At 46.9% G+C, this 27842-nt stretch overlaps 1 long non-coding RNA gene and 1 pseudogene across 1 annotated transcript; one reads left to right on the top strand and one right to left on the bottom strand.

Moving 5' to 3' along the window:
• Positions 1-3897: 3897 nt before the first annotated feature.
• On the bottom strand, positions 3898-18087 carry LOC132655454 (cytochrome c oxidase subunit NDUFA4-like; annotated as a pseudogene).
• On the top strand, positions 11092-27177 carry LOC132655455 (uncharacterized). Its single transcript, XR_009593265.1, has 3 exons — positions 11092-11407; positions 25024-25088; positions 26973-27177. It is a non-coding gene; the product is annotated as an uncharacterized LOC132655455 (long non-coding RNA).
• Positions 27178-27842: the final 665 nt, after the last annotated feature.

Here is a 27842-nt window from a genome sequence, read left to right as displayed (position 1 = left end):
ACTCTGACCTGGCAGAGGAACTTTCAAGACAGCTAGCATTTGGTCTGTGGGATGCTTATCATCCTCTCTGTTTAGCCAGATTTGCAGTGAGAATTGAGAGTATGAAGCAGAGCAAAAAAGATACCTCAAGGGAATGCCAGGGACTTGGCAGGATCTCATCCACCACAGGTTCCAAAGTATAAAACATCATAGCAACATAGAAAGCTGGCTAATGTGCTTGGTTCCTAGCCGTTATCACTTCATTTTTTTTTCCTTTGAATAAAAGATAGACTCCCAGGTAACCAGCTCCCAGAAGAGCCATTGTAAGAATGTCATTTCCCAGATTCAACTGCCTAGGCAGAGGCGGCCACAACCATGGTCTGCAAAGCCCTGGCTAATTGCTAAGCCTGGCAATAGAACTTGGTATCATCCGCTTGATGGTTCTGGTTTTGCAGACATGCAAAATACAAGAGTTAATAAGGTCATGGAGGTGTCCACCAAAGATTCTGAGGAAAAAGTCCTTGTAGCCAGGAAGGGGGGGGGGGCTACTGGGAAGAGAAGGGGGAGGAGGCACCCTTGGGATGTAAAGCAAATAAACCGAAAAAAATAAAAAGTCCTTGAGGCTAGGTAATATGTAATGGGGGTTAAATCCCTGCAGGGAACCTTCAAGAGGACAATACGTGAAGCCACAGTGGGGATCATGGGATGCTGAGAATGCCAAGAGCATCAAATGTCTGCTGAGGAATCTCTGAGCAATAAACGGAAGAAGCTTTGCTCAGCAAACAGCAGGGTCACAAGGGTGGAAATGGTCCCCATAGGCTTTAGCATTTGAAAATCTGGTCCCGAGTTGGTGGCACTGTTTGGGGAGACGCAGAAGGTATGGCCTTGTCGGAGGAAGTATGTCACTGGAGGTGGGCTTTGGGAGGTTAATGACCCACACCATTTCCAGTTACTCATTCTCTCTCCCCTGTGCCTTATGCTTGCGTTTGAAGACGTGAACTCTCAGCTTCTGTTCCTGACATCATGCCTGCCACTTGCTGCCAGGATGAACTCTGGAACCAAAACAATGCTACCATTACCCTCTGTTTTGGTTGTAGGGGCCATTTTTAATTGGGTCCTTCTCATTCTTCTACTTGAATTATACATTTTCTCTGCAGGCTGCTTGACGGGCCTTTTTCAGACATGTCTCTTGCAAATGTTTTCTTCCCATTCGTGACTTGTGTTATTCCCCTGACGGTAACTCTCAGAGAAAGAGCTTTAGCTTTAGTGAAGTCCAGGGTACCAAGTCTTTCTTTCTTGGATGCTGCCTTTGATTTGTTTCTAAAAAGTTATTGGTGAACCCAATATTATCTGCGTTTTATCCATTCAGGGTGTCTTAGGGTTTCTTGTACTGTCATGAAATCCCATTTCCAAAGCAACCTGGGGAGGAAATTTAAAATTTGTGCTTTTAAATTTTCACTCATTAGAATTTTGTGTCTTACATATCCTGAGTCACAGTCATTGACAGAAAACAAGGGAGGGCTCAAAAAGCTATTACAGGGGTCAGGAAGGAGTGCTGGCTGCTTACTGGCTTGCTCTTCATGGCTTGCTCAGCCTGCTTCCTCACAGGGCCACCAGCCCAGGGATGTTCCTATCCATAATGGTCTGGATACTCCTCCGTCAATCACTACTTCAGAGATTGTCCTACAGGCCTGTCTGCCTCCAGCCTGAACTTGTGGAGGCATTTTTTCAGCTGAGCTTCCTTCCTCTCAAAAGACCATAGCTTGTGTCAAGTTGACAAAAACTAGCAAGCATACTAGGAGTTTATAGTGCATCATTTTTGTGTCTAAATCTGTGGCCCATTTTGAATCAGTTTTCATGAAGGAGAGAGGAAGGCCTGCATTTAGACTATTTTTTATTTTTTTTAAAGATATTTATTTATTATTTATACAATGTTCTGCCTGCACACCAGAAGAGGGACCATATCTCACAGCAGATGGTTGTGAGCCACCATGTGGTTGCTGGGAATTGAACTCAGGACCTCTGGAAGAGCAATCAGTGTTCTTAACCTTTGAGCCATCTCTCCAGCCCACATCTAGACTCTTTACCTTCTGATATCCAATTTATTCAAGCACCAAAGAGTGTTCTTTCTCCAGTGTGTTGTCCTTACCTCTTTGTCAAAAACTGGCTAATTATATTGAAGTGAATCAGTTCCTGGGGGTTCTATTCTGTGGCCTGGATTTATTTATCTATGCATTTATTTTATATTTTAGGAATGAAAATTGATGTTGCTTATCATGAAAGGGAAGTACTTCTAGAAACTGGCCTGGGCCAGTGAGCTGAGGTAAAAGCTCTCAAAGGTCTTTTCTATTTGATTTGGCCACTTCCATGGCCCTAAGTACTATAGCTCTACAGTAAGTCTGTGTTGACGACTGCTCTGGCTCCTTTGTCTCTCCACGTAAAATTTTAGAATAATTTGTCGATGGCAGAAAGGTTTGCTGGGAATTCTGTTTGGCTTACAATGAATACATGTTTTGAGTTGGGAAGAGGCAAGACTGAGTTTGCTCATGTTCCTCATGCTTTTAAACTTTTACTCACTGGAGTTTTGTAGATTTCCTCGTAAGACCTTACACAGGTTTGGTTAGATTTGTACCCAGGTATATCCTTTCGTGTATGTGTGTGGTGACAACTGATCTGGCATCACATTTTTAAGTTCAAACTGTGCTTTTCTTTGCAGGTATATAGGAGAACAATTGGTTTTTGTATATTAACCTTGTATCCTGCGGCCTACTATAGTTAGTTATTTGTTCCAGGAATGGTTTTATTTTTTGTTTTCTAATCCCTTTGAATTTCTACATAGACAACAAAGCCATCAATGACTGAAGACATGTTTATTTCTTTATTCCCCATCCCTTTATTTTCTTTCTTAGTCTTGCTGAGTCTGTCAGGACTTCTAGGATAATATTAAAAAAAAAAAAAAGAGGCATGAGAGGGAGCACCCTTGGTCTTGGTGAGAAAATGTCTCCCCACTGGTTATGATATCATTAATATCTATACATTTGTTTGTAGATGTTCTAACCAAGTAAAGAAAGCTCTCTGTGTCTAATTTGCTGAGAGGTTTCACTATGAGCAGTAGGGATTTTGTCAAGTGCTTCTTTTAAAAGTGTGTGTGAGAGAGAGACACACATGTGTGTAAGTGCCTGCAGAGGCCTGAAGGTGGCGTTGGATCCCATCGAGCTGCAGTTACAGGCAGTTGTAAGCTGCCTGATGTGGGTGCTGGGAACCAAACCCTGGTCCTCCGGAAGTGCAGAGGTTTGCAGAAGTGCTCTGCAACATTGAGCCATCTCTGCAGCCCGTGCATTTCCTGAATCTATCAGCATCACCATGCAGTATGTCTTCCTTGACACGTTAATGTGATGGATTTATAGCCATTCATTTTATGTTGAGCCAGCCTTGAAGACTCAGGTTCTAAGTTCCTTTTGGTTGTGGAATGTTATTCTTCTACTATGATGCAAGATTGGACTTGTTACTATTTGGCTGGAGATTTTGAATCTGTATTCATGAGAGCTATTGGTATATCCCCTTCTTTTTTTTTTTTTTTTTTTTTTTTTTTTTTTTTTTTTGGTAATGTCTCAGTCTTGTTTTGGTATTAAACTGATGCTAATATTATAAAGTAAGTTAGGAAGTGGTCTCTCTGTGTCTGTATTGAAAGATATAGTTTAAAAATGGCATAGTTTCTGCCTCAAGAGGAAATCTAAAATGTGTTTTGGAGGATTCACAAATGAGTCAGTTGGGCTTGCTCATTCTATCAAATTATTTAATAAGCCTCGTTAAATGACTTGTTTCTTATGTGATTTTGACATACTGTATTTAAGAAATTATTCCATTTAACATATATTACAAAGTTTATTGGTACAGAATTACATTATCATGCAGCTATTCTTTCAATGTCTGTGGGTTCTGTAGTGATGTCCTTTTCGTTTCTGGTATTAGTAAACCGTGCTCTGTCTCAGTTAAGCTGGCTAGAGGCTGATAAATTTTATGGATCTTTTCAGAGAACTAGTGTTTGGAGTCATTTATTTTCTCTATTGATTTCTTGATTTCTGCTCTAATTTCTCTCTTTCTTTTCTTCTGCTTACTTCAGATTTAACTTGTTCTTTTTCTAGTTTCAGGGGATGGAAGAATAGATTATTGATTTTAGATCTTTCTTCTCTTCTAATATATCCACTCAGTGCTAGAAATTTCCACACAAGCACTGCTTTTACTAAACAAAAATTTTGGTAAAGTCTGTTTCCATTTTCATCACATTAGAAGTATCAACTTATTTTCACCTTTCTTCTTGGACCCTGTGTTCTCTAGCAGTACCTTGCTTATTCACCACGTATTTTTTAAATTGTAAATTAAGTAATAAATTTTTCCTGTTTCCCTCCAGATTATTTTTTATCTTTGACTTTCTATAGTTGAAAAATGATATGCTTGACTGCAGTGTTTTATAGTTATTAGGTTTTTTTTTTTCTTTGTGTTGGCATTTGTCCTGCCTGGTGCTCACGGAGAGTCCTGGATTTGTCTGTGGTTCCTGTTATATACCTATGTCACACCTTTCTTAGTTTTCCCTCGGGTCTTAGAATTCTGCTCTGTGGGGTTTGTGTTTGCTTGCTTGTTTTCTTTTTTGTTGCTATTTTCAGTTTTTGATCCTTTCTGTTCTCTGTTTTTGAGATTTCTCCTGATACACGGCTGTCCTTGTGTACCTCTGAAGCACTGGTTCGGGTCTTCTTACGGAAATGGATATCTACAGATGCTCATTTTGCATATGACCAGTTCACTCACCTATGTGCTTTAAGTCCTCTCCAGGTGGCTTATGGTACATAAAAGAGTATAAACACTATGTAAATAATTGTGTGAAATATTGTTTAAGGAATATTGACCAGGAAAAGGTCTTTGCATTTCAGTGCAAGTGTAATTTTCTCTGGTTGTTTCAGTCCACAGTTGGCTGAATCTATAGACCCAGAACCCATTGATATGGGAGGCTGACTATACACAAGCTCAGAAATTATTTCATCATACCCCATGTCTGGGGTATGAGTGAGCAGTTACAGGCATTCTTTGTTTATGTTACAGTGGCTTTTCTCTCTAGCATAGTGGTTCTTTTTTACTCTTAGGAGTTCCATTACTCTGCTCATGTATCCATTTTTAAATTGTCTATTTACCCATTCTTAATCTTAAACTATTGTTCATGGTTGTTTTAAATTCTGTTTCTAATAGCACCAACATCCTGACCAAGTCTGGCTTTTGTTTTGTTTATTCAAACTGTTTCTTTATCTCTTAATTTGCTGTAACTTTTCCTGATTAAGGCCATTTGTAGTGTTCCCGACACTGGCTCCTGTGGGAGTTTTCTGACCTGTTGTGAATCTCTGTGTTGGGGGGATAGCAGTTTGCCCTAGATCCCCATTCCTACTACAGAACTAAGATGAAGAGATGGTTGTTTACAGTGTCTCTAGATTTTTTTTCTTGCCATCACATTGATATATTATTTTCAAGATTCTCACTTGTAAAACTGAAGGTCATTTACATTAACTTTTTTTGAATTTCATATAAATACTATTAGAAGGATATCACATACTTTCTTTGACATTTGTTTTCTATAGATAACACCTGCAAATGAATGTAGGTGTAGATGCCTCTATTTTTTCACAGCTGCGTGATATTATACTTTGATAACATACCACAATTTTTTTCTGTTCTCTACTGACAGTAGCATGAGTTGGACAAAGACTCCTGATGAATATATGCAATGATTTTTTTTCCTATAGCGTTTATCTAAGCTAGAACAACTGAGTTCAGAGTATGTATATCTTCCAGCATGAAGTTAATGCCCGTGTTCTTAACTAACAACAACAAAGACAACAACACACACAAACCCAAACAACAAACAAACAAACAAAACCAGTATCTATTCCCAGTAGAGGACATGAAAGTTCCCTTTACATTGCACCTTTGTATCGCCAGACATATTTTTAGACATCTCCCCCTTTGATTTGTGATATCAACATTTCAACTAATCGGGCTTCTATACAATGATCCACGTATCCCTGGGCTCTGTCTTATTTCTATATATTCTGTGTCTGGTTATTGATCTACATAAACAACTTTTCTTAACTATGACTGGGAGAGGAAGACACCGCCTGACAGACCTGCCTCCTCACTTTTATTGGTTCTCTTTGGCCCTTGGCTTTTTTTTTTTCTTCTCCAAGTTGCAGAGATTTATTGATCAGTGTGATGAACTCCCCCAAATCAACATGACTTCATGCGCTCAGAGGAGCTTTATGGTGAGCCTTGTGGGTTAGAAGCCGGGGAGCCTTCTTTCTTCTCTTTGCTGTAGTCCACATTCACAGGGTAGAGCTTGTATTGTTCGCTGGGACCCAGTTTGTTTCAGGCTCCGGGTTATTCTCCCTGACCCCACTGACATCTGGATTGAGCAATCCCAGGCACATCACGCACAGTGCTGCTCCGGTACCTCCTGCTCCAATAAATATGAAGAGAGGAAGGAATCAAGCTGGGCTGCCTCTTGGCCTGCTCAGTGACCTGGCAGAGCATGCTTGTGGCATAGGCCCACCTCCACAGAGACAGGAGAACAAGCCCTGGACACACACTGAGCAGCTTCTGGCCGTTGGCTTAAAAAAAAATAAAAAATAAAGTGTCTTTAATAAGCACTTAGCAAATCCCACGAATAGGCTTATTGGAATGTTGACTTGACTGGGACCACAGTGGATCTACAGGTCATTTATTAATAGTTTTTAATAAATACCATAATTTTCCCATTAAAATTCTTTTTATTAATCGTTAGATCTATTTTTAATTTTTTCACTGCACTCTCCCTAACAAGAATTACCGTTGAAATTGTGCGTTTTACAATTATGTTTTATAACTTTTTGTCAATATGTAGGAAATTACTCACTTTATGATTTTGTTCTTTTATGCTTCAACCTTACTAAGCCCACTTGCTGATCCTCGACATCTCTCTGTAGAGTCGTTAGCATTTCTCTGAGAATGCTCACATCCCTTTTAGCGCATGTCTACCTTGCTTCTTCGCTTTGTGATGGTCAGTGTTGTTTGCCGCCTTGACCAACTCTGCTGCCTTACCCGAGACAAGTCTTGGGGCACCTGTGTGGGACTGTTATTTAAATCAGGTTAGCCCGTGAGGGAGTATCTTGATTAGCTAACTGAGGTGGGAGACCCGGGTACAGAGGGCGGCATCACTCCCTAGGCTTGGGCTCTGGACGATGTACCAAGAAGAAAGCAAGCTGGCTCTCGGCACCTTCTGCCCCCTGGCGGCGGATGCAGCGTGTAGAAGCTTCTGCCGCCATGACATCCCGCCACAGTGGGCTTCATCCTTGAAGTGAGCCCAGATAAACCCTCTCCTTTAGGTTGCATTTGTCAGAGTACTTTATCACCACACCGACCTTTCATTTCATTTCCCCTGCACCTTTCATTTCATTTCCCCCATTTCATTGCTAAGTACTACCTCCAATGCAGTATTGAATAAAAGCGAGGATTCCTAAATATAAGGTTTATTACGCACCATTGGGAGACACCTCACACTGGGTCAAAGAAAATTTCTTGTATCCCTAGTTTACCAGTTTCTTTAAACCGTAAGTGGATGTGACAACAGGAGTTGTTGTTTCTATTCCTCAACGTGTTAAACATATGAGAACATGTACAGAGTCAGTGGAAGAGACCCTCTAAGCAGAAACTGAGAATGAAAGAGAGAACTTGGCGCACTTGAGTCTGTTAAAGGGCTGAGGGTGGGTTTTACATACTTCTCTGGAGATAAATATAAACAACACTAGCCTATTAGTCCCATCCCAACTCCTGCTGGAACAAATTAGCACAAGTTCTGTCTCCTGAAACATCACAGACAGAGTCTCCTGCGGTTACAAAGGTCAGGATTCTACCGTTGCCTTCTCTTGGCTAAAGTCAAGATGTGAGGAAGAATGCTTTTCTTGTGGAAGCTCCCAGAGCAAATGTGTTTCCGACTCTTCTGGGCTTTGGAAACTGCTGCACTCCTTGGCTCACGGCCCCTTGCTCTATTTTTTTTAAAGCCAGTAGCCTGGTGTCCTGAGAGCTTTCTCTGCTTCTATTGTAACATGGCCTTCCTTCTCCACGAGAACCTTTGTCACCAGTTGGGCTCACCCGAACAGCCTGGATTTATATCTCAAAAGCCTTAATCTAATCTCGTCTGCGAAATCTTTTTGTTGTATGAGGTCATGGTAGGACTGAAGATGTGAACACCTTTAGGCTTCACTATTTACCCTAGTGTACATGGCATGCACTGAATCAGGCCATATGTGTTGGTTTTTAAATTAAAAAAAAAAATTGCTGTTGGCAATCTCATGTGATTCCACCGAAAACGCCTCAGTGTCCACCAGTTCCCATGGATGCTGATGGCAAAAGGATGCCTAGGAGTGGAGGCCCACACCCCTCATCCCAGCATGGAGAAGGTTGGTGCGGAAGGACTGTGAGTTGGAGGTCTGCCCCAGCCTCACAGTGAGTCCTTGTTTGGAGAGCAAAGGGAGGGGATGGTTTTGCCATCAGCTGCCAGCCCTAGGCCCGGCCTGTTGTTTTAGAGTGGTGTATCTGGAGTTTCCAGCTGACTGTGTCTGTCAGCAGAGACTGAGGTTCTTCCCTGTGACTGCCCTGGAAGCCTCAGTGGGCTTCTCTCGCCAAAGCCACGCACCTCACTGCAGTCTCCAAGGCCAGCACGAGGACCGCAGCAAGAGGCCCTCCACGCTGCATGAGGCAATCCTCCCTCTGGCCAGCAACAAGACCTTCTAGCAAATCCCACCACACTGTCGCGCAGAAAGGGCAGCCTGGGGCCCTTCTGTGCTGTAAACACATGAGGGACTGGAGAGAAAAAAAAAAAAAAAGTCACATGCCACATTGGAGGCCAAAGAGGAGAAATGGCTTTACGTTTTTCTATTGAATTCACTATAGATTTGGGGGGCGCCCATTTGGTTTTCTGCAACCATTACTTTTGCCTATAAATCAACACATATGGTCTAATACAGTGCCAAACATGCAGACCCTAAAGATGTCTATATTTAATGTTACATTCAATTATTTATCCTGATTAGTGGATTTGGGAGCATCCCTAACCTTCTTGTTTCTAAGACTTCATTGTCCTCAACCTCATTTCCACCCTAATCTGTGGGTTTGCATTTCTAAGTATTACCTCTAATGACGATTTTGGAGGGACACTCCCAGCCAAAATTCAAACTTTACCTGTGGGGGAAAATCACTAGGCGGGTGAGGATCAGCAGAGATAGACAGAAAGGAAGTCACCTTCCTCCCCCAACCTCTGTAGGACCCCTCATCCAAGGCATTCTCTTTGCTGCCAATTGGCTTCTCCAAGTGAGAAAGAATAAACTAATTTTATACCTATTCAGTCCAATAAAGCTCATTGTCCTACTTCCACCTCCAGCGATAAGAGGCAGGAACAGTTCATTTTCCATTGCTAAGCAACAGCAAAACCAGCGCTCGGCATCTGTGCCGGGCCTCACCGGCTGATAGGGATCACTGTCTAAAGTTCTTGTTTGCGTTCTGAAGTCAACAGTAATTGTGGATCCCTATTAGTCTTCATTAGGATGGTTTATGGCTGGCCTACCTCCAGCCTCCACTCAGTGGTCTGAATGGACCGTCTTCCTAGGGAAAGAGGTATTTGGCAGTAAAAACCCTGCGTGGATTTCCTCTACTCGTTTCCCTTCCATGGGCTGGGAAATGGTCCTCACCCATGCTTCCCTTGGCCTGGGAGACAACTAGGCTACTGTTGAGGGCATTGGAGGAGAAGGGCGGAAAAGAGGGCTGTGTCCTCGGGGGCTGGCCTCCGTCTACTCTGCGGAAAAAGTAGGTCAGTGGTGCACAGGTCTGTTTGGTGAAAGAGTCTTTGCAATTTGGGGCCGAAAGCACGACCCTTCTTTCCAGAGCCTTTTTCCAGATTCAGGACGCGGTCAACTCCTGCCTGGCTGGCTCAGGGATGGGCGAAACAGTGGCCTTACTGTAGTGGCGTGGTCTCAGCCGGCTTCAAAGAGCCGCCCTGGGCCACCAGCTCCCAGGTGTTGACTCACCCTGAGGTTGGGAGCCTGCCAGCCCGGCCCAGCAGCAGCCCAGGGCCTTACATAACTTGTCCTTTGGCCCCGGCTCCCAGTTCCAAGGCTGATCCGAAAACAAATACAGGATACGGCTTCAAGCAATTAGTGAGAACGTTGTCCTCCTTTTCAGATCCCATCCCCAAACATCTGTATCCCCTCACCACTTTTCAGAGAGCAAGGTTCCTGACAGCCCTCTTACACCCCACTGTCCCCCTAGGTTGCTGAGGATTTCTTAGGGCCATACTGGAAAACAAGCCTGCTTGCTCCCCCTAGTGTACACGCGAAGCGAAGCATTGCAAATTGAGTACTGGAAAGCTCAGGGTCAGCAACAGACTGGGGCGGTCCCATTCCTGGGGAAGGGTGTGGGGAAGAGGCTAGAAACTGTCCTTCTGTCCCGTCCTCCACCCTACCCTCACCCAGTCCTGCTCTTCTTGAATCCTCACCTATACTTACTTCTGCTTGTGATCTAAATCAAGTAGTCGAAGTACCCCAAGCTCATGGAGGGCAAGGAGAAAGAGCCTTGCTAGTGGTGGACAAGCGCCCAGGCCCAATGTCTGTAACAGACTCTATGGAGTAGACTTGCTAGGTTGCTCCCTCGTCTCTCTTGGGTAAGAGACACCCTGGGGTAATGATCCCCCATCAGACAAAGCTGGAAGGCGAACTCTGACTGCCATGCATCTTGGATCCTGATCATCCTGTACACCTGTCTCTTCCTGCCCCCAAAAGACAGGAGGGAGTACAGGAAAACACAGAGGAACCTGTTGTCAGACTCTAAGGCAGGGCCCTGAGGTGTGAGGAGGGTACCAGAAGCTGATCGGACACAAAGGACTGAAAACCACCTTCTGAGGGGAAGTAGGAAGACTGTGGCGAACCGGAAAGCCTGGACCCTCAACCGAAGAAAGATTTTCTTGGACACTCTTCCCAGGCTGGCTCCCTTGATTGCCGTCGAGCACAGGCTGGCGAGTGCGTTCCATGTCTGTATCAACCTCAGTGAAGTATGAAGCCTAATCGTGCTTGGTTAATAATATCTGTCATGAGCATAGAACCTGGTGACCAGACAAGGAAGCAAGAAGATATGCAAAATTCCCCTCAGTGGTGTTGTTAGTGGGACTAAATTGATGGGGTGGCTTTTTCCAGATTCCCAAGTTTCCTGGGGTCCAGAGAACTTATCCTCATCATTCCCCTTGTTACTTTGCAGAACCCTATGGTTGACCAAAAGGCTGATGTGGGAGAAAAACAGAACGGAGGTGAGAATGTGCCCACACCTCTCCACTCCTAAGATACAGACTTATGGCTCCGCACAGGTACTAAATGAATGTTCCTGCACGCCTGGAGAGGCAGTGCTTTGAGCACGTGGGGAAAGGGGCGATGGTGGTGGGGTGGCGGGGTGGGGTGGGGTGGCCTGGCCAAATACACTCTTGTTAGCGGCTCAGCGCAGAAGAGCCCACTGGAGGACAAGGTCATTGCCTGCACGTCATAAACACAAGAAATGGAAGAGGCGGATCCAGGGTGAAGCTGTCACCTCCCTCCAGCTCTGTAGACTCCTGTACAGCCACAGGCCATGGGGGGGGGCATTGAAGGGCTGGCTTGTCTCTAACACTGTCCATCATAGCTAGAGGGCCCCTGCAGACTGCCGCAAAGGACCTGGATCTCAGTGTGTTCTCCTCAAAGTGCACCCCGGAGCTTTTCTGCTTTTCGTCTATGCCTCCACTCTAGTCTTAGCCACGGTCACCTTTTCCTGGAGGTAGAGACAGAGATACACTGGCCTCCGCAGTAGTCAGGGGCTGAGACAGGGTCTCACTGTGTAGCCCAGGCTGGCCTGAAATTCACGATGGAAGGCAGACTTCAAACTCACAGCAGTCCTCCTGCCTAAGTGCTCGATTCTAGGCACGCGCCACCACAGTTGACTATTCTGGCCTCTTGACAGCCCTCCCTGCGTCTTCCCTTCTGCTAATCCCTTCTGTCTAGTCTCTGCTCTGGCGCCCCCTCTCCAAGCAACAGTCAGCAGCATGACCTTCTTGAGCACAGGATTCTCCCTATAGACCCCTCCTTTTCTCCCAAATCCCCACAGAGCACCCATGGCTTCTCTCTCTTTCTCTCTTTCCACTCCTATTTCCCTTGCCTCACACAGCTGCATTAGTCCTGCATTAGTCCTACACCAGACTCTCACAAAGGCCCTTCTCTCTGAATCTGCCTTTTTTTTTTTCCTTTTTTATTTGGCTAATGTCATCTCTGTGCTTGGTTGCCACGTCCTTAGGGAACTCACTTAGCACCTTAGACCATCCCCATGGCACCGATCACTCATAGCTCAGTGTTTATAAAATGATTTGCATATCAGCTCTTCCCTGCTGGCCTCCGAGGTTCGAGAGAGGTCCAGAACTTTTCTGTCACCGTGTCTTAAGGACCTCTCAAAGCACTAGCACACTTCCTAGCACAGAGCAGATAATTGATAAATTAATCAACTGGGTGGGGAGAGGGTGGGATGGACGGACGGATGGATAGATGATGGGAAGAAGCTTTTAGGCATTAACGACTGCTTTCGCTATTTGCCAACCACACTGGAAGAGCCAGAGCCTGTGGCTGTGGTCCTACCCAGCGAGGGAGATGTGAGAGGAGGCCAGAGCCACCACAGCAGAGGGGCGGAAGGGTGGTGTGGGATCCCAGCTTTATTTCCCAGGGATCTCAGGTTGGCGTTTCCAAGACAACCAGAAATAGGGACCCAGAATTCTACTTCCCAAAATGCAATTTAAAAAGAAGAGAAACCTAATGGAGAGCTGACTACGGCAGGAAGTTAAACTTCAAGCCTCCGTTCATGTCGCTGGGGAAACCGTACAAAGAGCCGGCCGCATTTCTGTACTTTTTGAGGCAGCTTTGAGCCATCCTCAACAGCCGCAGTTACCTCATTGCCAAACAGCGTGTTGCTCTGCCATGGGACCATCCGAAATCTAAGAAAGCTGATGTGTCAAGCAGTTTCCCAAAGCTTCTTTCTGTTTAGAAGGCAGACTCCAGAGACTCTTACCCACTAATTGGCCATGTAAATTGCTACCTCATGAGTCAGCTACCACACAAGGGAAATAACGTTGGTTTGGGGGCTCCTCAGTGTCTGTTCAGGGCCCTTAGGCCTGTGCTGCCAGTTGCTTTAGTGGACAGACAGACAGGAAGTAGTGCTGGGGTGCCTGTGAAGTAGGGAAAGCCTTGCAGAGTCTTCCAAAGACGGACCTTGGGGTTAGTCTAACAGATTCAAGACCTCGGCCGTGGGGCCGGAGAAATGGCTCCAATGGCAACATGCTTGCCCTGTAAAATTGGACACCTGAGTTTGAGCCCCTGAGCACATGTAGAAAACCAAAGGAATGAGATGGCGCACACTTATGACCTCAGCCCCAGGGAGGCAGAGACTGGCAAATCCCCGGACATCCTCCTCTAGTCAGCAAACTCCAGGGTAAGGAGAGACCTGAAAACATGAAGAACACAAGGCCTGGGGAAATATCTTCTGCAGCCGAGGACTGTACTATAGACGAGGCGTAGCCTATCCCCAGCTAGCACAGAGGACAGCTCTCTGGGAGAGGAGCCCACACCACATTCCCATAGTGCCCTGCGAGTCCCTACTCCACCAAGTGCTCCAGAGTGCATTAGGAGTCCTGCCTCTGCCACACAGACAGTCACGCTTGAAGGCACCTTGCTGACACCTGCATCTGTGTCAGTTTGACCTCAGCTGGATCAAGAGCCCTCTTGAGGCAGGGGTGTGAGTTGCCGGCAGGAGAAGAGGGTGATATAGGGAGGGGTCATGATGATCCAGGAAGTAGGAGGGAATCAGTGAGACATACAGAGAAAGAACGAAGCCCACAGAGGGGCTGTCAGGCTCCTGTACACCTGGACAGGGCAGGGCGCATGTACGCTGGACTCCCAGTGGAGCATTTCAGAGGAATGGTATGGCCCACACATCAGATTGTCTGTGGAGAGTGTGAAAGGCCAATAACTCTCCCCTACCTCCGTCCTCATCCTTCAAGGCAAACTCCCCTCATCTTCAGGTGCATCTGCTGGTTGAGAGAGACCTTCCAGTCAGAGGACACTAGAGAGGGATGTTTTCCATCTCTGACATAGCTACAGTCACAGCTAGTAAAGGCGGTCAGGCCCTAGGTAGAGAACGCAACGGGAGCTTCCCATTGGATCTGTCAAGTCCATAGTCACTCAAGACATAGATTTGAAATGACTAGGTAAGGATTAAATAAAACAGCATCCTAAGCTGTCTAACCCAGACCCTCAGAGTTCCAGGTGCTGCTTCCATTCTTAGTAATTGCTCTTCATTCATAGACAATGGTGCGCTTTACAGGGAACACGGCTCATTTGGGGTAAATGATCCTGGGCTTGCTTGGAAGTCTCAGCAGCTGGAGAAAGTGAAGTGTTTTTCACCTTGACCCACAGTGGGGGAACTTTGGAGGAGACACGCCCTCCTTTCAGACATCTGGGTCTCTTTCTGAGAGATACTGATGGGGTTCTAAAGCAAGAACCAAGGCTTGTGGCAGGGCGAATGACCTGATGACGCCAGATGTTGTCATCTGGTTTACCGGGGGGCAGGAGCATGGAAAGGGAGATTTGTGAAACACATATGGAAAATGTTCTGCAGAAACTTCCACGGTTTGAGCTCAAACTGCACGCCAAGGTGCCCAAAGAACGGCTGCGTAAGGTTTTCACCTCATGATTTTGTTCCTGCCACTGTCTGGACCATGTTCAGTTTCCCAAGTGAAGGCAGAGCCTGGCGTAGGAACACAGGAGACCTGACTGTCAGGCTTCCTGTTCTCTTGCACGACAATGAGGCCCACAGCATAGCCACCTTTGGAAATCTCTAGTCCTGAGCCGAAGGTGTTCCCTGAAGGAGGTCTGTTTTCACTGTGAACAGAGTGTGACCTTTGGGGGATGGGGGTGGGTGGGAAGCAGAGCTGTCTCCTGGGGGCTCTGATGAGGAGAGACGTCCCAAGGATGTTGACGTACATCACTCAGGCAAGACGGCTCGCACATAGCTGTCCTTAGCGTGACTTTCCCCAGGTTGGGGATTTCCGACTGACAGCTGCCTTGCTTCAAACCCGGCCTTATGAGTTAGAGCCCTTCCTACCAGCTATTTTCTAGTTTCAACCATCACCCAGCTGGGCACCTGTCCACCCTCCGCTAAGTGGCCACCCTGTAGGCTGAAGGCTTTTTCCTTCAAACATCTGATTTCAGGTCTGGAGAGCTGGGTGCTGGAGGTCACTGTGTTCTTTTTAAACCTGTGTCACGAGGCCTATCGTCTCCCTCCCCCAACTGCAGCAGATACATCTGGCTCTCACTGGCTCCATGCAGCCCCAGAAAGCGGCTTAAAAACACACCACTCCAGCCGCCTTGTCAAAGCTAATATATTCGGAAGCTGAAGGTGGCTCCCAGGACAGCTATGTCGGGCCTAGCATTCAAACATTTAGTGGCCGAGTAATTACTGTAATAATTAATTTCTGTTGCTTAATCTAGCAATCAGGCATGTCTCTTTACACATGGGAAAAGGCTGGTCCCTATAGAGGTGTGTGTGTCTGTGTGTGTGTGTAAAATACAGAGCGACATGTGCGATGTAATTTAGGTAGGTCTGGAGATAGCTTACGGAATAAATAAGATGCTTTTGTGGATGGGAGTTTTTCTCAGCGGTGGAACACATGACTGGCATGCCAGAGACTCCTGAGTTCAATCCCCAGCACACACAAACAACATTTTTTAAAAAGCTGCCTTTCATTTTGTTTGTAGTCATAAGTTTGGGAGGAAAAGAAAAAAAAAAAAAAGCAAATATGGAGAAACAAAAATTAAACATGCCTAACTTCAAATGCCAACTTTGTGAGAATTTTCCCTGGGAAGGATTTGGTCAAATGCTATAATTTGCAGCTTTGTCAGTGAAATGTAAGAGCTGCTAATCTTACCCAAATCCACTGTAGGCTTCTAGAGGCGTGCATGGGAATCTGCTGTAAGCCATAGGTTAGCTTAAATTTTTCTCGTACTACATTTCTTAAAAGTCAAAAGAGCTGGTAGAATTATTTTAAAGTATAAACTTTGCTTAGTTCACGGTATTAGAGACAGTGATTTTGAATGCTAATAAATAGAAAAATGCTAACAGAATATTTGACAATGCCTTTTCTTTCTACAGTCTTGGAAACCTGATGCATGATATGCATTTATAGAACATCTCAATTTAATTACAAATTAAGTTCCTATGCCCGTGCAGGGTGCCCTTCTGAGGGAGGCTGAAGCAGGAGGATAAGGTCCAGGTCAGCCTGGGCTATATAGCAAGATACTGTCTAAAATGAAATACGTTCAAATCTTTGGTCTCAAAGGCTGTGTTTCACGTGTTTGGTGGACACAGATGACTAGAGGCTTCTAAATTGGACAGCACTCAGACAGATACAGGCTATGGGCACCTCTGTAGTGCTGTGACTTACCCAGAGATGAGAACACGGCCATCAAACAGATACAGATGTTGCTTCATGTGTCCTGGCATTTCTGAGAAAGCCCTCAGTAAGCCTCCCAGCCTGTCAACTCTTAGTTCACCTAAAGCAGCAGCTCTTAACCTGGAGTCTCATCCAGCTGTAAGATATCCTGCACACCACATATTCACATTACAATTCATGACAGTAGCAACACTATAGTTATGAAGGAACAATGAAATAATATTATGGTGGGGGTCACCACAACACGAGGATCTGTATTTAAGGGTTGAAGCATTCAGAAGGTTGAGAGCCACTGACTTAAAGTCATCGGTGTTGGAGCTCACTCCACTGGACTCCCATTAGTTCTGCCATAGATAACTCCTGTGGTATGTTGGCAATGACAATGGGGCTTGCTTGGCTTACTTTCGGACACCTGAAGTTCACATGTACTGAAGGTACCAAGTCCTCCCCTGCGTCCGAGACCTGTCTTTTGGGTAACTGGAACGGGGCAGAAAGGCTGCGCCTCTTGCTCTTCCTATTGTGTCTGTCCGTTTTCTCTTGAAGACTTTGGGTGAGAGTCTTGGAGCAGACACACATCCTGTGTGTAGACATGCTGATGATGGGAGAGACATTTTATGCAGAGCAATAATACAGAGCTAACTTGACCTAGATATTCTCTATTCTTTTTCTCTCTCTCTCTCCCACCCCTTCTCTCTCTGTCCTCTTGTTAAGAGTAAAGGTACCTATGAGCCAGCATCACCCTAGAGGCTTTCTGCCCACTCCTGGAAAGAACACAGATGCCCTCCCTTTCGTTAGCCAGACCTTTCATTATTCTTATTCTATGTCTGCAATTCCAGCTCCCCTAGAGTCCAGAAGCTGATATGTGAGCGAAGTACCCCCTTTTCTTTGGTCATTGATAAATCCTTTCTTTCCCTCCAGAACTCATTACTCAGACATTGATTGTTTTTTCCCTTAGAAGGAGCTTGCAGGGTGATTTGATTCAATGTAAGCATGTATTGGATACCTTGATAGAGTCAAGATGGGACCGTCCCTTTCATATCCTTCTACCTCTTTTTGCATTTGTTTCATGTGTTGGTTTTTTTATCCTCCTCGTGTTGAGGACCCTGTAAATACTGAGTCAGTGCTGAGCCTGTGTGATGGGGAATGCTGGGAAAGAGTTTAGGTTGACTGTGAACCCTGTGGTCTTGTCACCAGGAAGGAGAGGCTACGTCAATACAAAAGTGATGGAGACCATCAGAAAGCAGAGTGTTGTGATACGGAAAACATGATTCCATGTCCAAAAGAAAGGGAACAGAGACATCCCTTTCCATAGGACACCTGGCTGTACTTACCATGGGTGGCTTTGATGGAGCAGTAAGGCTGGATGGGATTGGGTAGCCATGTGGTTTTTATCCTCAGCTCTCCTTGGCTGTTGGACAAATGGACATAGCAATGGGTTTCTTGGCTACCCAGAAACCTGCTACCCAGGACGCCTAGAGAAGGGAGGAACAGCCCTGGGGTGCTGCGACAGTCCGTATTGTCAGGTGACAGGATCCAGAGTCACCTGGAAGACAAGCCTCTGCGCATGCGTGTAAGCGATCGCCTGGGCCTGCTTACGCAAGAGTGAAAGATCTATCCTGACTGCTGGACGGAATGACAGAGAAAGGGGAGGCGTGCCGGGATAGGATGTCTCAGCCAGTGAAGCACTTGCCATGTAACCAATGTAGGTGCTGGGCAGGCATGGTGGCTGCAGTTTATGGGGGGTGCAGTGGGGTGAGTGAGCTGGGTAGTTAGACTAGCCAATCTGGGTTCAAATGAGAGTGATCAAGGAAGAAACGCAGTATCAACCTGACTTCCGTACATGCAGGGGCTTGAGCACCTACACATATGCACGTGCCCACATACATGTAAGCATGCAAACACACACACGTGCACACTGCACACGCATACACACATCACTTTTTAATATGAAGAGGAGAAAAGAAAGCCGAACACAGGGATGCAACTCTTTCTGCTTTCTGATTGTAGATGCAATATGACCCCAAAGCCCTCCAGCCTTGACATCCTCACCATGACAAGGGTATACCCTTGAACTGGGAGTCCCACAAACCCTTCTCTTCTTTTTCTAAGTTACTTTGGTCGGTATTTTGTCACAGCAACGAGAGGATGAACGGAAACAGGCGGGTCGTTCTATCCAAGGCTAGCCAAGGGTCAGAGCCATTGTGTTTGAAGGGGCGGTCAGCACAGCCCTATTCTCAGAAAACCTCCTTTCCCCCTTCGTGACAGACTCCCTTTTGGTCTCCCATTAATTAGTCCTGAGACTGTGCCTCAGGATTCTAAGTTCCCACCTTCTGCCAGGATCGAGATTCCTTGGATTAGGCCCCTCGTATTTGGGTAGGGCCATATGGCCAGTTGCAGCCAATTAGCTGTGAGTAGTCATGAAGTGAGTCCTAGCCCAGAGCGTTCCCTCTTCAGCACCAGTCTCTACGAGCTTTCCCTGAAGGGCCGGCTGCTCCATCCACCTGGGCTACCGTAGCACTCAGAGCCGTTAAGCTGACCGATGTGGACAGTCACAGGGGACAGGGCTCGAACGCCATGTGGTTTTTATCCTCAGCTCTCCTTGGCTGTTGGACAAATGGACATAGCAATGGGTTTCTTGGCTACCCAGAAACCTGCTGCTCATTTTCCTCTCCAGCTCTGCAGCTTCAGGCTGTTTCTTGGCCCTTCCTCCTCTTTCTTTGACCCTTCCAAGCTAGTCTTCCTGCTTGTTTGTTTCCTGTGGTGCTGATGTAGGATTGAACATGAGCCCTCATACTTCCTAAGCAAACAGTCTACCACTTCTCCCCAAACTACTCCTTAGGGTCTACCTTGGTAGATGAGCATTGGATCTCACACTTTCATTCAGCCACTTAACGAAATGGTGTGTGTGTGTGTGTGTGTGTATGTATGTATGTGCGCTTAACCACTTATAAAACTGCACGGTGTGTATTCCCGCCCCAGAGGAGCACCAAGTGTGGACAGGAGCCTCTCGCCATCACAGGCCACACAAGAAGCAAGAGATAGGTCCGAGCCTGGAGAGCCAGCAGCCACTGGGCAGAGTGAATGAGGAGAGAGGCTGGAGGTCTCCACAAGGACAGAAGTGTGAAAGGGCAGCAGCGATAAGGAGCTGAGCTGGGCCCCTTCAGAGAACACCCAAGTGGCTGGGTCTGAATAGCCGGGGTGGTGTCTTGGGCAAGTGGTAGATTCCTATGAAATGGAGGGGGCAGAGGCAGGTCCCCAAGAGCCTGGTAACCATAGCAACAGAGATGTGCACAGGCCATCGAAGAGATGCTCAGAGATTTCAGCAAAAGGAATGCTCAGATCAGGCTCGTGTGAGGTTGGAGAGAAGAAAGGAGCTCTTTTTTCTTTCTTTCTTTTTTTTTTTTTTTTGTTCAGACAGAAGGAGAATTTCTTCATGTGCTTCCCGTGTATTTGTGTGTTTGTTTACATTAGGCATAATTCTCTGGGGGAAAAATAAATAAAGGGAGTGGTTCAAAAAGGAATAAAAGGCTCTAGAGCAATGGTTCTCAACCTTCCTAATGCCATGACCCTTTAATACAGTTCCCCATCTGTGGTGACCCCCCCCCGCAACCATGAAACTATTTCGTTGCTATCACATAGCTATAATTTTGCTGCTGTGATGAATTGTAATGTAAATAACTGATGTGCAGGATGTCTGACACTCAATGCCCCTGCCCCCTGGTTGGGGTGGTAGTGGGTGGCATCACTACCCTAGAACGAAGCATAGAGTGAGAGTAGAGCAGTGGTATACAGACACTGGTTAACGCTTGGGACCATGTGGTGAGGGGAAGACCAGACTGCAGGTGGAGGCGGGCATGGTAGAGAGAGGGAGAAACGGTAAGATGCGCAGAGGGTGAGACGGGAGGGTGAGAGGGGTCGGCGAGGAGGCGAGGGAGCCTAGCTGGGACAGACACGGACTCGGGCAATGTCCCGGAGCGAAGGGCTTCTGCAAGCAGGGTGCTCGGCAGCAAAGTTCTAAGTACTCAGCAGCACTGTGGAGCTAGGTCATCCTGGCCACGTTGGTGCTTTCCAGCCCTCACCAGAAGGCACTTGGCTGTAGATTCAGGCCAGAGGGTGGGAAGAGCAAGAGGCATGAGGTCCAGTGCGGAACTGAAGAAGTTGGACATGGGAAACAAAGGCATGTGGTGACGAGGGTTCACTGGGTCCCCTCAAGGGATGACTGGAGGTGTGATTAGGACTGAAGTTTGAGTCTGCCCTCCCTGATGCAATAAAGACATCTTATGGTAGACCCCGAGCTTTGAAAATCGCTTTTTAAGCCCTTCCCAAACAGTTTGCTAAGAACTGTTTAGGCCTGCTTTTCTTGATGAAGTGGGTGGCGCTAACGGTGTGCAGGTTGCAAACGCACAGACACGTGCATGCACACGCACCCGCACATGTCTAGGCTTGCAGGAAAGCAGCTCGGAATCTAATACCTTGGGTTTAGAACTTGGGTCCTGGCATCCTCTTCCTCCTTCCCTGAAGCCTCCCTTCTGCTACCGTGTTAGACACTCTATCGCTCGATAAAATATCCTGACAAAAGTAACTGAAGGGAGAGCAGGCCTATGGTGACTCACAGTTTGGGGGTACGGCAGGGACGTCATGGTGGCCAGGGATGAAGGTGGCTGGACACAGTGCATTTGCAGCAGGAAGCAGCGGAGTCCGGATGACTCTGCTCAGCTAGCTCTCTCCTCTATGTGCAGCCCAGAATCTAATGCCAAGGAACGGAGCGGCCCACCCTTGGGGCAGGCCTCCCCACCTCAGTTAGCCTAGCAAGATACTCCCTGTGAGCACGCTTGGAGGCCCGTCTCCCAGGCGATTCTACATCCCGCAGGCTGACCATCTAAACCACCTGTGAAACCTACTTAACCAAGGATCCTGTGACGAATCAGGTGAAACAGTTAGTTGATTCTGCCACCGGGATTTTGTTGCAATTGCCTTAAATGAACCTAAATCAATCCTGGTACTGTTCCAGACCAACATATGATCTTCTCCCTTGCTAAACTTTTTTTTGGACCATTGGTGTCTGCCAAAGGTCCATGTGTTCAAGGCTTGGCTCCCGACCAATGTACTAATGGGAGGTAGGGACGATAGGAAGAAGTTAAGTCATTAGGGACATGCCCTTGAAGAAGATATTGGGAATCAGCTTCTCCCTTCCCCCCTCCTTCCCTTTCTCTCTCCCTCCCTCCCTTCCAGAAACCAGGGGGTTAATAGGTTTGGCCTCCTATTTTATGTGGTTCAGGGATCCCCGTTCCTTCCACCTTGCTGCCCTCACCTCCAAAATCATTGCCCTTGTTTGTCTTCAAGGACTAAGTTACAGGCATTTCCACTTTCCTAGGAGTGAGGAGGGAAAGAAGGGATTTGGGGGCTTTCTTTCCCTTCTTAAAAGAAGATGACTGAAAGTTTGGAAGTAAGGGACTGTGGCGGGATGTCGCACCCATGGGCCGCAGACCATGGCCATTGATTGTCGGCTCCGCTCACTGCTGTTAGGGCCAATAGTGAGCCTCCCAGGCTCCCTGCAAAACGGTTTAACTTTGATCTCTCAGGCTGTGGCAGTTTCCAGGAACCCCTGGGAATAAATCCCAAGGGGGCTCTCTCCTTTTTCAGCTCCCTTCCTTCCTGGAAAGGGCCTTGCCAGAGTTTTTGCCATTGGAGCTAAACCCGGGATTCCTAATTCTTTCAGCCTCGGCTTCCCCGTTAGTAAACGGGGACCCCTTTGCCTCCAAGGCCTCCAAGAGGTTCCAGGGCAGGTTGGCGAAGGTCCCAAGGCATGAAGATGGACGCTGTTCCGCACCCTGGCTTGTCCTGGCTCGGGGCATCCCTAACCCTGAGTCCTCTGCGGGAGGGCGGTGCGGGAGCGCCACCGTGTGGCCGCGCGACATCAAAGCGCCGCCGTTCCGCCCGCTGGGGTATCGCGCTGCTCAGCCAGGAGCCTGGTTACTCGCTTGGCTTGCCGGGAAGGGCATCTCCACCGGGCCCCAGCTCCATTTTCTTGCACTGCCCCCTGGCGGAGCCGTTTCTATCCCGAGGTGCAGTTAACTTCAAAGGCTGCGTTCTAGCTGCCCGCGTGTACCTCAGTGGTTTGAGGGCCCTGGTCTCGAAAATGCGGAAAACAAAAGGCAAGTCCCCAGAGAGCTTCCGGCCAGGTCATGCGTCTACCCCGGAGTCGGGAGAGGAAGTCAGCGTACCCTGCAGCACCCCAGGGAAAGTGCCCACACTGACATGGACGGGTGACAGCGGCAAGAGGCATCCTGCCTTTAGGCCATCCAACGTGGCACCCTGTTCCAAGCTCGGTGATCCCAGGAATCGCCCTCCCCAGGTTCAGGAGATCCCTGTGTAGACCAGGTCCTGGATGCTGGAAAGAGACTTAACAACACCCTGGTACTTCTGTCGCTATGGAAACGCCCCCCTCCCGTTAGGTCTAAATGCGGGTTAGACATTTGGTGAACTCCCGGGATAAAAGAGCTATAGGGACCTTTAACTTAGAGTGGGAGAAATTGCTCCAGGTCGCTCAGTTAACAAAGGCGGAAACCCAAGCCATCCATTCTCCGTTAGGAGAAGATGGGGCCTCGAACACTCTTTGCCTTTCCACCCGGAGACCTCTCCACAGAGCGAAGAGCTTTACCCTGAGCAAGACCCAGGAAAGATGGGGATTTGGGGTGAGAACGCATATCCAATCTGAGAACCTTGATCTCTGCTTCTTCCTCAAGCCGTTCCCAGCTGCTCTCCTGCACGTCAAGAGGGTTCCTGGCACCTGTCCCTGACAGTGAAAGAGGAGGCCGCCCAGTCTTAAGGGTCTGCCCCTGCTAGGGGGCATCCTGGCGGGGTGTTGCAAGTCTCTTCCAGCTTCCTGAATTCATTCTGCCTTGTAATTACGGACAGCTATTGATCGCACAGCACACTTGCCAAGTGGTAAGGGAGATCCGCGAATGAACACACTCGCTGTTTACAAAATATGGCGAGCCTTGCCATCAGCATCATTGTCCACGCCAGGAAACGGGAGAGCAGGGAAGTCTCGCCAATGGCAACTCAGAGAGCACCCACCCTTCTCAAGAGCAGGTGCTCCAGCAGCCACCATGCTGAAGAGATACAGAGCATCTCAGTGGCGCTCGGGAGGCTGGAGAGAACAAGCAACCCCCCCCGCCCCTCCCCCCTCCCGCCCAAACAGAGCTTTGCAATCAAAGCCCTGGGATGATAGAACCAGGTTTTCCTTCCTTATTTATGAGAAGGAAAGATGTTAAGATCTTCTGTGCTTGTCTCTCAACGTTCTGTGCGGGAGGAAGGCGTTTTCTGCCTCTGGGAGAAATACAGCCTGATCATACACAGAGACCCACGTGAAGACTTCAGTACCCTGTTAGAGACATCCTTCTCATCTGTGGAATTGCACTTCTGTTTGGAGAAAAGATACTTGCACCTTTACAGATTTTTTTTTTTATGACAATAACGGATAACATGTTTTTGTTGTTGTTGATTTTGGTTTCTCAGTGTGGTCCTGGCTGTCCTGGAACTTTCTCTGTGGATCAGGCTGCCTTCCAACTCAGAGATCCACCTGCCTCTGCCTCCTGAGATTAAAGGAGTGTGCCACCACCGCCCAGCTTTTTGTTTGTTTTGTCTTGGGGTGTGTGTGTGTGTGTGTGTGTGTGTTTGTGACCTATGCTTTGGATAGTGGAGTGGCAGCTTGTGTTTTCTAAAAGCACCTGGCCCAAATGTGTTCCATCTCACACTTACGTAACTGAAACACTCTCTTCGAAGATTCCTAACCGAACTTAGGATTCTTTCTCTATGTCTGCCTTTCCCAACCTGGGCAACACCTGAGCCAGCTTCAGCTGCTGGATTGGGATATCACCGGAGGCACATAACTTCTGAGATAGATGATTAAAAACTCCCTGCGCATCTCCCTTGCTGTCTCAGGACATTTACCACCATGTTTTGAGGTGGTCAATGGCTGTAGGGGAAAAAAAAGACACATATAAGTGCCCTACCTTCCTTTTTTTAAAAACTATAACCGAATGTGGGTGTTATGAAAGAGTTTGGCAGTGATGAAAGGTTTCCGAACACACAACAACCCCAAATCGGTTCAGATGCGTAATGAATGCAGAGCGTTCTGGGCTTTGTTCTTGCCCGTGCTGCGTCGTGGGACTTCACTGGTTCTAAAGACACAGCACGAGCACTACACATGCCCTCACCCCAGGCACCGCCAGAGAATGCAGCCGGGGGCTCAGGGGCTCAGGGGCTCAGGGGCTCAGGGGCTCAGGGGCTCAGGGGCTCAGGGGCTCAGGGGCTCAGGGGCTCAGGGGCTCAGGGGCTCAGGGGCTCAGGGGCTCAGGGGCTCAGGGGCTCAGGGGCTCAGGGTCCAGACCTGCGGCCTGAATCGCAGCGTTCCGGTCTTTGTTGTTGTTGTTTACTGTACGTTTATTCTACCGTAGAAACATGACGGTTGGATTACAGGAAACAAAGACACTTAATACTTTCCTGCATTGTTCCTGAAGAGGTAAAGTATTAAATTACTGTATCTTTAGATTGCATTGTGTTAGATTTGTTTTGTTTTGTTTTGTCTTTTTTGTTGTTGTTGTTTATTTCCTTTGTGAGACAGGGTTTGTCTGTGTAGCCCTGGCTGTCCTGGAATCAGGTCCGTAGACCAGGTTGGCCTCAAACTCGGAGATCTGCCTCTGCCTCCCAACGGCTGGGGTTAAAGGTGAGCACCACCAGCCTGGCCAGTGCTTGATTTTAAAACCCGATTTTTGAATTGAGTTTCATTAAAGATTGTTAAATGAATCTTACTTTGGGATTAGCACAGGTATTTCCAATTCAGTTTTTATTCTGAAATGGCCCTGCATAGTCTTTGTCATGGACACTGAATATCTATGTGAGGCCACAGTCACAGCATTGATAATTCTAAAATCAAAATATCAGTCAGCTCTGAAAATCATTGAAGAACTCTATATCCTGCCGTGTCAAGATTTTATTCTTTATACAAGAATAACCAAGCACATTCATCTCAGTAGTGTGCAAAATTGCTCTCCTGTTTAGTAAGTGGTAAAAACTGTACATACGTATTTCACAAAATTGTTTTAAAATGAACTTCTCTGCGATTTATTGTCAGTAAATGTTTGACTTATATACCTGTCTTATATACACTGTTTACCTATATACGTAGGGCTATGTAAAATTATCTAAGGTGGAAAAGGGTCATAAATGACTAGAGATCATTTGTTGGGGGAGGGGAGGGCTAGATTTTGAGCCACCTCAGCGTATGATGTGGTGGACAGAGCTGGGTTCTGCCCACATTGAAGATTCAGAAGCAGAAGAGCTTATTGCCAATGATTTAATACACCAAGTGTCTGTAATGACACTTGTATTTTACTGTTATCATCTGCTCTTCAGTGAAGTTCAGGCAAATCTACTTCCAAGCCCACAGAGGGATTGCCCTAGGGAGAGCTCCAGACTTAGAATCACTAGAATCTCAGTCTCAAGAGGGCGGGGGGGTACCACCAAAGCATTGGGATGGACCTCCAACACTGGAGATACACCTTGAACCACACCAAGCAAGTCATGTGAGGCATACAATGACACAGTTCAAAATTTCAGTTTCCTAAAGTTCAAAGGACACTCCTTTAAGAACAAAAGTGGTGAGAAGGAACGAAAGTGGTGTGTCACGGGAACGGAGAGAGATTTGAATTGGGTGATCAGTCCCTCAAGGGCCGTGAGAATCCAGCCTCTGCTTAGGATACAACGTCTTCAGAAGCATCCGCTCCAAGATACAGGCCTGCTCCTGAGGCGTTGACTCTGAGTCCCTAGCTGACTTCCTGGGCCAGGCCCTGTCACTGGGAAGTGAGCTGACGGAACAGCCTCCGAAAGGCATTAAAAAGAAAGCCTGCTTCTGCCAGGCTGTTCTGACTCTTCTCTCCAGAGACCATGCCACGCTGCCTGTCTCTCTGGTCCGTCTGTCCGTGGCGTTAAAATCTTTTCTAATAAATGTTTCCCCCAGTGACCCGCCTCAGTGTCCTCGTGGACCCCCACACCCTGAAACCCAGCTTGTTTATTAGATTGTGAATGTAGCCAGCCTGTACACTTGAGCGGAAGTGATACTGACGGGACTACAGCCGTGAGACCGCAGCACAATGGTAACATTTTACCAGAAAGAAACAATCAAAGAAATGAAGAAAACAAACAAAGAAAGAAAGAAACTGAGAAAGCCAGCCTCCCAAACTCAAGGTTCAAAGCAAAGCCTACAATGTTGATGTATATTAGATTTGAGTGTGAAGAATATGTGAACATTGTTATTTAATTTTTAAAAAGAGTCAGTGTGCTTGCTATGTATTAATACCATGTTAGTACAAGTATCTGAATCTTTTTTGTTTCTTTTTTGAGACAGGGTCTACAAAGCCTACCTAGTCCTGGCTGTCCTGGAACTCACTATGTAGATCAGGCTGGCTTCAAACTAGTGGAGATTCCCTGGCTTCTGTTTCTCGAGTGCTGGGATTAAAGATATGCACCACCATGCCTGGGTTTTGAATGTTTTATTCCTGCATGTAAAACTCTGTACCTTTTCTTGTGAATGGGTTCTTCTGTAACTGCCATTTTGAAGACAATTAAAAAAAAAAAAAGACTGGCTTAAAAGCTATTTGCTTTTATTTTAACAATACAATTTCTATTGTTTTTCCTCAAACCTTTCATGGCAGAGGGAGACTGAACCACGTCATGGTGGAACTACACCCTTGGCCTTTGGGTTGTTCTGCTCACTATGAGAAAGTTGTTCTTTTTATTCTCAAGTTACAAGTAAAGAAAAAGACTACAAGAGTGTTTCTCTCTCCTCTCTAGAAGAATTGTTCATTCTTCTAGACCCACTTGAACGCCATTGAGGTGGGAAGCTTTTTTGCTGAGGCTCTCAGGAGACCAGCCCACATCCTGGGACTCATGCTACCTGCATTTTCTTCCTTTATCAAGATTACTAATCATTCATTCACTGACCTACATGCCTCGTGAAAGGATGCTGAGTTTTGTCAAATGATTTGCAGCAAACTCCATGGCACCATTTCTTAGAACTCTCTCATTGTTTCTCTTAGGGAGAAACGTTCCTGGACCACTTGACTCAGCGCTCATTAGGGAATGATTCTCCCCTCGCCTTCTCAGCTGCACAGAGCCAAGCTTGGAGGCAGAGAATGCCTTCTGCTCGTTTGCATTAGCAGCATCAAGGAAAGCACCTGACGTGCTTTGGCCACCTGCAAGGAATCCTGACTGGAAA

The sequence above is a fragment of the Meriones unguiculatus genome, chromosome 7, assembly GCF_030254825.1.
Source record: "Meriones unguiculatus strain TT.TT164.6M chromosome 7, Bangor_MerUng_6.1, whole genome shotgun sequence".
Lineage (NCBI taxonomy): Eukaryota > Metazoa > Chordata > Mammalia > Rodentia > Muridae > Meriones > Meriones unguiculatus.
This window is presented reverse-complemented; position numbering and strand designations above follow the sequence as displayed.